Below are 12,539 nucleotides of genomic sequence, written 5' to 3'. Positions count from 1 at the left end.
CTAATTTAGTAGTGTAAGACTAGAGGGAAGGCAACTAGTCATCACCACCCACCGCCAACTCTTGGGCTACTCTTTTACCAACGAATAGTGGGATTGACCGTCACATTATAAAGCCCCCACGGCTGAAAGGGCGAGCATGTTTGGCGCGATGGGGATTCGAATCCGCGACCTTCAGATTACGAGTCGCACGCCTAAAACGCTTGGCCATGCCGGGCCAATAAGGTACGAAGTGTTGTTTTTACACTCGTTTCGCTGGAAACCCGTGTTTGTTTATTTTGTTGTTAAGTGTGAAACTACACGAACAACAGTCTGTGTTCTCCCTACGGGGGGTAAGGTTGTTGTTTGTTATTATTAAATACAAAGTTACACAACCCTATTTGTGATTTGCATACCACAGGTATCGAAACCCGGTTTCTAAAAGTATAACTCCGCAGACATACCACTGTGCCACTGAGGGACTTGGGGTATCAAAATTAGATTATTGGCGAAATGAGCTTTCGTAGATGCCACTAAGTCAGTGTGGGGGACACCTGTTTTGCCTTAAAAAGAATGACATGATTCAATTATCTATGTTACGTATCTCAGAACGCCTGGTATTGGTATTATCTATGTTGTATTACAATATTAGACACATTTATTAATGAAACGTTTGTGATATTTGAGTAATCTATCACATGATGGAACGAAATTACATTTTATCAATAAGTATTGTACCAAAACAGTTTTTGACAAAACTTTGGCTTGCTTTTTGTTGTTAAGTCGTTCAAGCTTATCGCTGAATTAACGAAAGGAGCTAAAGAAACAACCTAGAAACTGGACCTTGGCTTAAACTTGAAATGTCTGTGTGTTATTCACTAGAAACAATGATTCATGCCAGGTGATGGTTAAATATTCACTAAAAACAGTGAATGGTTTCACTAACTACTAATGAATATGCATTGCGTTAATTTAAAGATAGGTTTTGTACTATGTAATTTAGAAAAGTAGAATGCATGAAAAATGGAAAAGCTAAAAATGGTTCGTGATTACTTAGGTATCTCATAACAGATTTACATGTTAGTTATAAACTGGCAACAATTTGCTTAGCTTTATGATAAATTGTGCAGTTATTTTCAACGTTGGTTGTACCCTGTTTTAAGTGAAATTAAACAGATACTTATTTTTTGCTAGACATAACTTATTAACAGTAGACTTTTATATATTCTGTCATATATATTTACGTACCAACGAAATTTGTATATTTTCTTTATACATTTATGTCTAAATTATTGCATGATCTAATTAGCATTTGTTTGGAGGTTATGCAGCCATGTAACCAAAGAAAACACGACAGTATTAGCGACCATATTGGACGCAAATATTATTCATGTATACATGGCTTCCGCTACAGAATAAGCTAGTTATAAATTTTTCACGAATTTACTGGCAAATTACGAAATATATGCAAATAAAAAATATGAATGAAAGTAAGGAAAAGTCAGTCTTGACACGACAGATTCTCATACCATTCCGTCAGCAATGGCAATCGCGATAGATCAGATTAAGTTAAATCGACATTACAAACCCGAGTTAGGCCTACAAACCAACGCTGAAGTCCCACAGGTTATGAATATAAATATCGTAGATTATTTGGTCCTGACGACTTCTTTTTACATCGGAAAGCAGTTTAAGACGTATAAAAGTTTTGATGCTTACAAGTATTTTGTGGCCGGTTGGATGTATGACATCAAACTACTGAAAGTGTAGAAGACGTCCAACTACAAAGCGTACTCGAGAGTATTTGTTTGTTTGTTTTGGGAATTTCGCACAAAGCTACTCGAGGGCTATCTGTGCTAGCCGTCCCTAATTTAGCAGTGTAAGACTAGAGGGAAGGCAGCTAGTCATCACCACCCACCGCCAACTCTTGGGCTACTCTTTTACCAACGAATAGTGGGATTGACCGTCACATTATACACCCCCACGGCTGGGAGGGCGAGCATGTTTAGCGCGACGCGGGGGCGAACCCGCGACCCTCAGATTACGAGTCGCACGCCCTACGCGCTAGGCCATGCCGGGCCTCCCTTGAGAGTAAATTGAAGTTATTTTAGTGACTAGGCTTATTGTTTATGTTCTGTCAGTGGTAAATGGTTTCTTCATTTCACATTACCGTATGTTTTACAGAAATAAGTCCCGTATTTTATGAGTACCTGTCTTCACAAGCCACATTGTTGATAAAACTTTACCACCCACAGAGATCTTCCACCTAGCACTACTTATATGGACTTATATTATGATATTTCGATTAAGGGAAGCTCCAAATATTTACAAGCTACAGATTTTTCAAGATCTGCCCAGTTGGAACAAGGTACGTTGTATATACATGTAGTACTAACGAGATATAAAATGGCAACTACATAGCCTACGGCACGACGATGGTTACCATGCTTTGCCAGTGTTATTTGAATTTGCACCTTTTACTTCCCCTGTCCATTTAACCCACATACAGTATCATTTGGAAGGCTATAAATCAGTAACTCAGAATTCTTTGTCTGGTTGTTTGTGCAACTAACTGCTTCACAGCTGATTGTTGTTTCAAGTACTTGTTCACAAATTCCAATACTAGTAACTATATTATGATTACTACTACGTCCTAAATAGTGGTGTTTACTTCTGTTCTTGCCGGTAACATTGCGTGACATTACGCGCATAAGGTCTGTTTTTGTATATGTACATTTATGTATATAAACATTACGATAATGGATTTCCATCAGGACTTTTGCCTGATCTAATTAACGTACTGCCCCTTGTATTTCTATTTGCACTGTTTGAATGAATATTTACATTAACTGTTACGCATCCCATTTAACATATTTTTGTGTGTTTCTATTTGGACTATTACTTAAGTAAGTCAGCCAATTTTTTTTTTTTTGTATTTCTATCAGAACCATTTGTTGACTTACCCAGTGTATGTTAGAAACGATTGTAGTTTGTACAAAATGTTAGTAATTGAAATTGAAGAAAACATCGAAATATCTGATTCAATTTTTAGTTTTTAGTTTTCACAGCATTCATTGTTTTTGATTCTTTCGGTGAAATTTCAATCGATTTTACTATTAGATACCCAATAGTCTCAAATTAATCAGTGATAAAAGTTTTATTTAAATTAAATTTAATTATTTCTATTCTCGCTTTTACTTAGTTTTGATTAAAACGTTTAATCGCATGTTTGGAAATAGGGAGTGTGTGATAGAGGGTGGGTGTCATTTGCCCTGGTAACTTAAGAATTAATCAAACTTACCTTAAGTTACAAGGTTTAATGCCCTAAATATCAGAATAAAAACCAGTTAACTACCCTGTACAGATTCCAAACATGAAAATTGTTACGTGTTATAATTTATCTCCAACGAGTCTCCAATTTATAATGTTGTGTGCGTAACGTATTACGATTTAAAATTTAATTTAAATTTTGTAGTTAATTTAATATTAATATATATCACACTTATGATATTTGCCAACAAGATTGATACACATAGTATTCTTTCTTATCACGAGTATATTTTAATATACAAACAATAATACAATTTATTATAATGATTATTACAAATAATGATTTATATGCAAAAGTTTTACGAAGCTACAAACAATACAGAGTCTTCTGTCTCTTCTGAAACTAAACAGTTTATTGATGATTCACGAGAAGCGAATTAATTCTGTGCTAGTACGCAGTATACTTCAGCTGACGGGAAGCCAGCTTGCTTCTTTTCACGTAAGCTTTATCACCGACGAAAATATCTAACGTTTTCATAGAAATGCTAACGTGCGAATTTAATTCACTTAAATCAAACAGTTTGTAATGTTAGAATTCTATAATTTTTTCTTGTCAGATATTTGTAGTTTTCCGATTAATAAGCTTTTATCACGGTTATAGGTTCCGAGGTTTATAGTATATTAATTATAGCAAACTAGCAACATTAAACTGTCTCTTCGCATTGTGTAGGTTACCTGTTATAAGCTTGATAATAGATTTTCTAGAAATTTCATCTAAGGCAACAATACTTTTATTTAGCATGTACACATCGTACATTGTTGGTTCTTACGCTCGAGAATCTTCTACAAATTTAGAGAATAGGCGGGACTTTGGCAATATACACTGAAAAATACAAGTTACTTGGATTTTTAAATATATATTTAACTGAAACAAACATCAATATTAAAATAAGTATATAGTAGTAAATCTGTTACAAAATATGTTCATTTACTTTTGTACCTATTACATTTCATGTCGCGGAAAATGTTTAAGATATTGCTGAATTTAAAAAAGATTTATGAGCTTGAAAATCAGGCCTTTGTAACTGTTGTCCAACATATCCGTTTTATTGTTACTTAAATAGAAAATGTGCATATTATGAGATATATATATATATTTAAATCATTTTAAATTAAACTACAGGCTACATAGTTTTAAATTCATAATCAGAAAAGGCTTAGATATATATAAGCAGATATATAAGCAGGTAGATAAACAGATCCATTTCAATATAATTCAGATTACATTTATCTAGGTTTGTTTAAATTACCTAATTGTGGTTGTTAATTGCAATTATATTGTATAAAATACGTTTCATACAAAGATGGCAAAACTAGACTTATTTGTTTCAAAACAAGAGAGAAAAATAACATTGTTAATTTATATAGATGCAAGATATGACAAGTCCAGATATCACTTACATTCTTGTAGGTACTTAGGATGATTAATTTTGCAGTAAATGGAAAAATAAATAAATAGAACTTAAATATATATAAATAGACTTATCATTTTTAGAAGTAAAAATATATTTAATAAAAATGTAAAATCTAAATCAGAAACAAAAGTGCTCCGTAAATTTAATAAATTTTGTTAGTTTCGATACTTCATGAGTAGACTTTTTCAATGTAAAAATAAAGTAGTTGGATTAACCAAAATATTCCATGCGATCTTAACTAATAATTTCCCATATAAAAATCTATGTTTTTATTGCTGCATTACCTACTTTAACGCTATTTTTATATATGTATGACATAATGCCTGTTTTTGTTTTGTTTTTTCTTATAGCAAAGCTACTGTTATTTGTTGTGTCTGCCGAGGGAATAGAATCCCTGATTATAGGATTCTAAATCCGAAGACTTACCGCTGTTTCCTCAACATAAGCACAGAAGAACATATTTTTTTTTTCTTTACAATTCCAGAACTTTTGGATACTTTAAAGTCAGAAGACAGAAATATTTCGAGAATGGTAACTTACTATACTGATTTTCAATGTTTTTGTTCTTATGCTTTGTTACATTATTTTTAACATAAAATATTTCTGTGTTTTTTAATTTATGTCGAAATAAGTTATAGTTTCAAAATAAGCATATATATATACAAAATATACGTGGATGGGTGCTGTATAACAATTTTCATGTGTATGTGATAAATTGATAGAAAGAGAGAGTTTATTCCGAGGTGTATGTTATCTTTGCGGTAGAGGTCTGATGTCAAAGGTGGCTAGCCGAGTTTAAATCTATGTGATATTACAAAATTTGCTTATCACTTTAATGACTATAAAAGTGACAATTGTTTCATTAACGTGGGTGTTAATATTTAACTGATTAGCGGCCAATTTTATATTCAGTAACTAGAAATTATAGAAAAGAAGGGTAGTCTTAACAGATTGGCCATAAGTTTACGGATAAACAACGCTAAAATCCAAAAATAAACTCACCACGGTGGATAATCCAATGTCGTTTTATCTTCAAACAATAACAAACTATCTAAGATTTGCTCCAAATTCTAAAAACAAATGAGCTCTAATTTTACATTTTATCAATATTATCTAAATAATTTTAATTAAATATATTTTCTATCTCTGCGTATAACAGATTTAGCACAAAGTGTATAAGTGGGTTAAGTTCAAAGAGGTGTTACAGGAATCAGGAAAGACGATTGTGAGCAAAAAAAGAGGTTATAAACCTAACTGAATGAATGTTGAGATTCTAAATAAAAAGACAAACAGCAAGAGAGTGACAGATATATAGGAAATTATATAACAAAATAAGGCACGTATGTAAACAAGCAAAGAATGAATATCGAACAAGGAATGTGCAGAATTTGAAGAATGCAAGGCAACATATAATATAATATAATATAATATAATATAATATAATATAATATAATATAATATAATATAATATAATATAATATAATATAATATAATATAATATAATATAATATAATATAATACAATCTTAAAGTGTGACAGGTAACGTATGTGACAGAATTATATAATAATAAAGAGGAATGACTCATAGGCATGGTAAAACCAATTAGCGATGTCTCAAAAATTATGGAGAGGAGACAAGCTGGTCATTATTTTAGGTGTTTAAAAACCAGAAAACTTTCAATGTCGATGAGATTCGAGCAGAAGCTTTAAAGGAAATTGATACTTTATAGATTTGAAATCTGATTACAGTTTGCAACTCAATGGATGGAATTGGAACAATGCCAACAGACTGTAAAAGGTCTGTTTTGGTGCTAATCTCCAAGAAATTGATATTAATTTTCAATCATTGCGGACTATGGCTGTGGCAAGTGTCAGCTTGTGATGATGAGAAACCCACTTGAAGTAAAAACGTATCTTAAGAGGGCTGGTGTGGGTATTAAAATACTTATTAAAATAAAGTAAAGAACAACGTTTCGATCTTCTTAATAAAAGTTTTAATACACACACCAGCCGTTTTAAGATACAAGTGTCAGCTTGATAAGTCAAACCACAAAATTATTGGTAAACGTTTTATAGAAGTGAACATAAAGTTGTGGTTAAGCTGTTCGAAAACCAAAATTTTATTAGTAACGGTCAGGGTACGCGAGATAGTAATTTAGGCTATAAGATGTTAGGGAAAAACCATAAAGGTGCAAAAAAACCTTTAAGTATGCTTCATATACTCTGAATAGCTTCTTAAAGAAATAACGAGGAGTTAAATGAGATTATGCAGCAGAGGAAAGTGAAACAGATCAACCAGATATTAACATTTTGAATAATTTATAATGGAGTCAGTAAATAGCAGTTCAAATTGATAGAGAACTAACCACTTTTTTGCAGATAAGAGAATCAGTAGTGAGATAAGGAATTGAGCTGCCACCAACATTATATAATTATTTAAGCAGAATGGTTGAAGAGAAATAACTTCTGATAGAGAAGGGCCAACCAAAGTTAAATAAAATAGAGTCTGTTATAATTGGTATGCTTATGATATCCTACTTATGAAAAAACCTGAGGAAAAGATATAACGGTTACTTTACAGCTCGTTAATAAAGGGAAAGACTATGAAGTCAGAAAAACCATCAACAAAACTAAAAAAGGGATAATTTCATGATCTGAGGATGAGATACAGCGGTTACTTTAACTTGTTGAGTCTTTGTTTGTTTGAATTACGCACAGAGCTACATAAGGTCTGTCTGCGCTAGCCGTTTCTAACTCAGCAGTGGAAGACTAGAAGGAAGGCAGCTAGTCATCACCACCCACCGCCAACTCTTGGGTTACTCTTTTATCAACGAATAGTGGAATTGTTCGTGCCATTATAACGCTCTCATGGATCAAGGGGCAAGCACATTTTATGTAAGGTGGATTCGAACCCGCGGCCCTCAGATTACGAGTCGCGTGTCCCTAATCATCTGACCATGCTGAGCCCAGCATGTTGATAATTTAAAGACGATGACATGAAAATAATCTCCAACAAAACTAAAACAGTGGCAACTTCATTACCTGAGGAAGTTTCCCATATACGGATGAAAGAAAAAAGTAGAGACATGGAAGAAGTAGAGGAGTTTACTTATTTGGGATATAATAATAATAGTAATGATAAGTGTGGATAAAGCGAAGGACTGGAATAGTAGAAACAACATTATTCATTATTAAGTAATGGTCTAACAGTCAGCTCATAGGTGACTCTCATAGCTAGTAGCCTACACTCTACCTAATTACTAACTACTAACTCATCTCATCATAACCTTTCAAGAATATCTCTTAACATAAATTTTTAAATAGAAAATCTCTGATTGATTGTACCCTCTTTATCTCTATAAATGTTTCATTTCTGCTTTTACAAAATATTAGCGTGCTCTTTCTATTAGAAACAAGTCTACACTATATTTCATTTTATAATATTGAGTTTCATCCCTAAATCACGCTTTTTTATTTTAAAAGCTTTTCATAAACATTGCAAATGGTTTGATCACTTAAAGTGATCTACACTGGCACCTGATATCTGGAAATGTCTTGAAAACTAAACACTTTTAAAGACAAATAAACTTGATTACGATTCAAGAGAGTGAAATCGAGTTCCATACGTCATATCATAACATAAAAGGGGGTTATAATCAAGATCTTACAAAGACTATTTCATAGTTTAAAATCATATCTTACAGAGATAAAAATTCAGCCACAAATATTTTTTCTTCGTTAATTAATTTTTGTGAAGCTAGATTTATTTATATCTTTGTATTGCAATAACTGAGTCGTGCGATGAATTAAAACAAAGTTTTCGTGTCTAAGAACTTTCGAAACGTCGCGACGAATATACAAGGGGCTCCTCTTCCTAGAGGGCAGCACCACCGTCTTATCTAAGTTGCACACACATACACGTGTATATAGGTATATATACATACATACACCCAAACATGCTCGCCCTCTCAGCTGTGGGGGCGTTATAAAGTGACGGTCAATCCCACTATTCGTTGGTAAAAGAGTAACCCAAGAGTTGGCGGTGGGTGGTGATGACTAGCTGCCTTCCCTCTAGTCTTACACTGCTAAATTAGGGACGGCTAGCGCAGATAGCCCTCTAGTAGCTTTGCGCGAAATTTAAAAACAAAATACAAACAAACATACATACACATTGTTGTTATCACCTGCCGTTCTACTTCACAACGAGATGTCTGCGCTACATTCACCAAGGGTGAATCGAGACAAATACTGTAACGCTGAAAGTCCCTAATTTTCTGTTGATCAGCCCAAGGAAATTAGGTTTAGTTGAAAATGTACGACCACATCATAATTTACAGATTGCTGAATGAATAGACTTTTGACGCATGTTAACTTTAGTGATTCGCAAAGTTATTATTATTATACCTACAAGTTAAGAACATGCAATTTTGTACACCACATTCAAATGGTCCTAACTGTTACAACATTCTCTGGAATAGTTAGCTGAATTAATGTAGTGACTCTTTCTTTCTTCGAAATCAACATTATCGTTTTATAGTTCTGTCACTCAGAGATCCAGTTACTATGAAACAAATATCTATTTAGAAAATAAAACAAAAACAACTTTGGCAAACTTCATGATATAACATTCGGAACAAAATGATTTACTATAATTTAGTTCCAATATTTCACCCTCTTTTAAAAAAAACTTCTTTATAAGTCGAATTTTCTAATTTCTTATAATGCGGCCAATCAAGTGTGGTCAATCGGTTAGATTGTTTGTTTGTTTGTTTTTGAATTTCGCACAAAGCTACTCGAGGGCTATCTGTGCTCGCCGTCCCTAATTTAGCAGTGTAAGACTAAAGGGAAGGCAGCTAGTCATCATCACCCACCGCCAACTCTTGGGCTACTCTTTTACCAACGAATAGTGGGATTGACCGTCACTTTATAACGCCCCCACGGCTGAAAGGGCTTTACTTATCAATCCATAAATAATTAGTAAACATGTAAAACTTATCATAAAGTAAGAATATAGACACTCAGTCGAATGTTCATTGATTCAGAATTACATGATTAATTCTTTTTTTACCATTTGCAAAATGTGAGCTGTTTAGACTGATGGCATATCTTTCATGGCACTGAAACTACCTACCATCTGTAATAGCAAATTCTTTGCATCGTTTGTGTTTATAACACAATAACATAAGGAATTCAGTTTTATACTGATGATTTAATAAAAAATCACCAAGTTCGGTTTTTAAGAGGGTTTTCAAGTTGTTTTTTACGTTTATCACTGTTAAAGCTAAAGTCGTGATCAACAGCATAATAGTATATACATGTATAATTCTGTATAAACTAAAGTGTTAGCAATATCATCTTTAATTGTTTTGTTATATTCTTATTCAATATAAATACGCAAGATAATGGCCATTCTAAGAGAACCATTCTTAAATAAATTGAAAGAGGCTAGAATCCTTCTGTTCTTGAATAACATAGAAATTGTGCATAACATCAGATAACATTATGAATTATGTATACATAAATAATAAAAAGACATTAAATGATCAGCTATTTTTTATTTCATAAAATTTGAGGTCTTTCATTCGTTGTTCTTCCAGATACTAAGAGAATAACAAAACACCACAAATTCTTATATTGTCTTTAAACTGTAAGAACATAAATTAATGTATGAATACGTACCTAAAAACATTCTTTACAATTTCGTTATCTGTAGAAAACGCACACATATAGTATAACGACTTTGGCAGACTGTGTTATATTATAAAACTACACAAATGTATTACTGAAAAAAAAAAAGCAAACAGTTCCATAGCACTGCTCTGACGAAGTCTTAGTTTATACTGGTCTTCTGTCAGAAATTAATATTACTTAATTCTACCGATCGAAGGTGTTTTTTTGTTGTCACTTTTCCAATTTGTTTCAGTGGTTAATTTGTTATAAAATTATATTTTATAAAGACAGGCTGAGTTCTACAGTTAAAGTAACTTTTCTTTGTAACTCCTTTGCTAAGGTTTAGTCTAATGGTTAACTAGTCAGAAAGTTATAATGGTGAAAGAAAAAGTTGATTCTACTAGTTGAGGTGGTTCTTTGTCATCTCACTACAAAACTGTGCTGTGGTCTAATGTTGAGAAATTATGTTACTGAGGGAAAGTGGTCAGTTCTACCAGTTGAGGTTATTCTTTGTGACATTACTATAAAATTTTGTTCTTTAAACTGGTCAGAGAATTACACTACTGAAAGAAAATGGTGAAATGTACCGGTTAAGATGGTTCTTTGTGACTTCACTACAAAGCTTTCTTTGTTTATATGCAAAAACGACTCGTTTGGGTTGAGAAAATATTTTACGTAGAAGAGCGAACAACGTTTCGACCGAAGAAACGTCGAAACGTTGTTCGATCTTCTACGTAAAATATTTTCTCAACCCAAACGAACCGTTTTTGCATATAAATTTTTCAACAAGTGGGTTTCTTGACATCACTGATTAAAGCTTTCTTTGATCTAGTCGGTACCTAGTGAGGAAACGACATGGCTGAAGGAAATGGTGCATTCTAAAATTCGAAGTGTTTTTGTCATTTCATGAATATATTATTTAAATTTATTATAATATTTTAATTTCACTCTGAATGTTTTTACTTCCAACAAAGGTTCACCAATAAAACTTCTGGTGAGATACTTCTTTTTGTATTGTCTTAAAATAAGTTTCATATTATTTATTAGTAAAGTCACTGTTTATTAATTTAACCTGCAGTGATTTTTCAGAGCAATTATTTGTGAAAAGTTCTAATAAGAAGTAAAACACACATTAATCTACTTTTGCTTTTTATATAATAAAAAGTTGTTATATTACACAGTTCAGAATGGTTTAATATTATTTTATGAGGTTCAGGAGCCATACTCAGTGTTAAGCATATATATTATTTGTATAATTATAATGAACTTACAAATTCATTTATATAATTTACTTTTACTGTTGCGGTATTTCATTTGGATATATACATTGAGGTAATTTACAAAGCTTAGGTATGCTCATTCAATATAATGTTAGCAGAATATCCATTCAGACAAGTGACAGTTTGTTATAGTACTTACTATTAAAGTGGCTAGTTTCCCATTTGTAACCCTTCGAACATTATTTATAACAAGACAGTAAACACATCTGCGACTACATAAAAAAGAAATGATACCTAGATTGAAATAATTCAGGAAATTAAGCTTGTAATTTTGATCTAGAAATATTAATAAATAAAACGTATATGTATGGGGAGTATTCAACCTCGACAAGTTTTATTTCCTTAAGCTACCTAATAAAGTATGAAAATATTTCAGTATGAATGTGTAAGATGTCAAAACAATAAAAATTACAAAGATTCATCGGTATTAATGTCAAATAATGTCATTACCATTTTGAAATATAACAATGGTGCCTCATGTTTGCAATAAAACCATGAATTAGTTGTTAGCTTATTCTTACATATTATACTATAAAGAACACGGCCATAAATATCCAGAAATACGCTTTCTTTAGGAAGAATATTCTGCTTGTTAAAGCCAGTGGAAGCTAATCTGTTGAAGTGGAAGGTCGGTTATGAAGAAGTTGTACAAAAACTTTGAAGGTAGAACAATAATCTATTGTCGTTGTCTTCGTAGTGTAACTGTACAGCACAATACATACAGCTTTTCACAATATAATATTTATAAGTAATCGCAAACGGAAAAAATTACCCAAAATAATCACATTTATGCCAACTTAAAATGTTGAATTTCTAAACATGTGAAAATTTTCTCCTTATATTTAAGAAACATTCAAATAGCTAGGTC

This window comes from Tachypleus tridentatus, chromosome 10 (assembly GCF_004210375.1).
Source record: "Tachypleus tridentatus isolate NWPU-2018 chromosome 10, ASM421037v1, whole genome shotgun sequence".
NCBI lineage: Eukaryota > Metazoa > Arthropoda > Merostomata > Xiphosura > Limulidae > Tachypleus > Tachypleus tridentatus.
The sequence above is the reverse complement of the archived record's forward strand: the minus strand, read 5'-3'. Positions refer to the sequence as shown.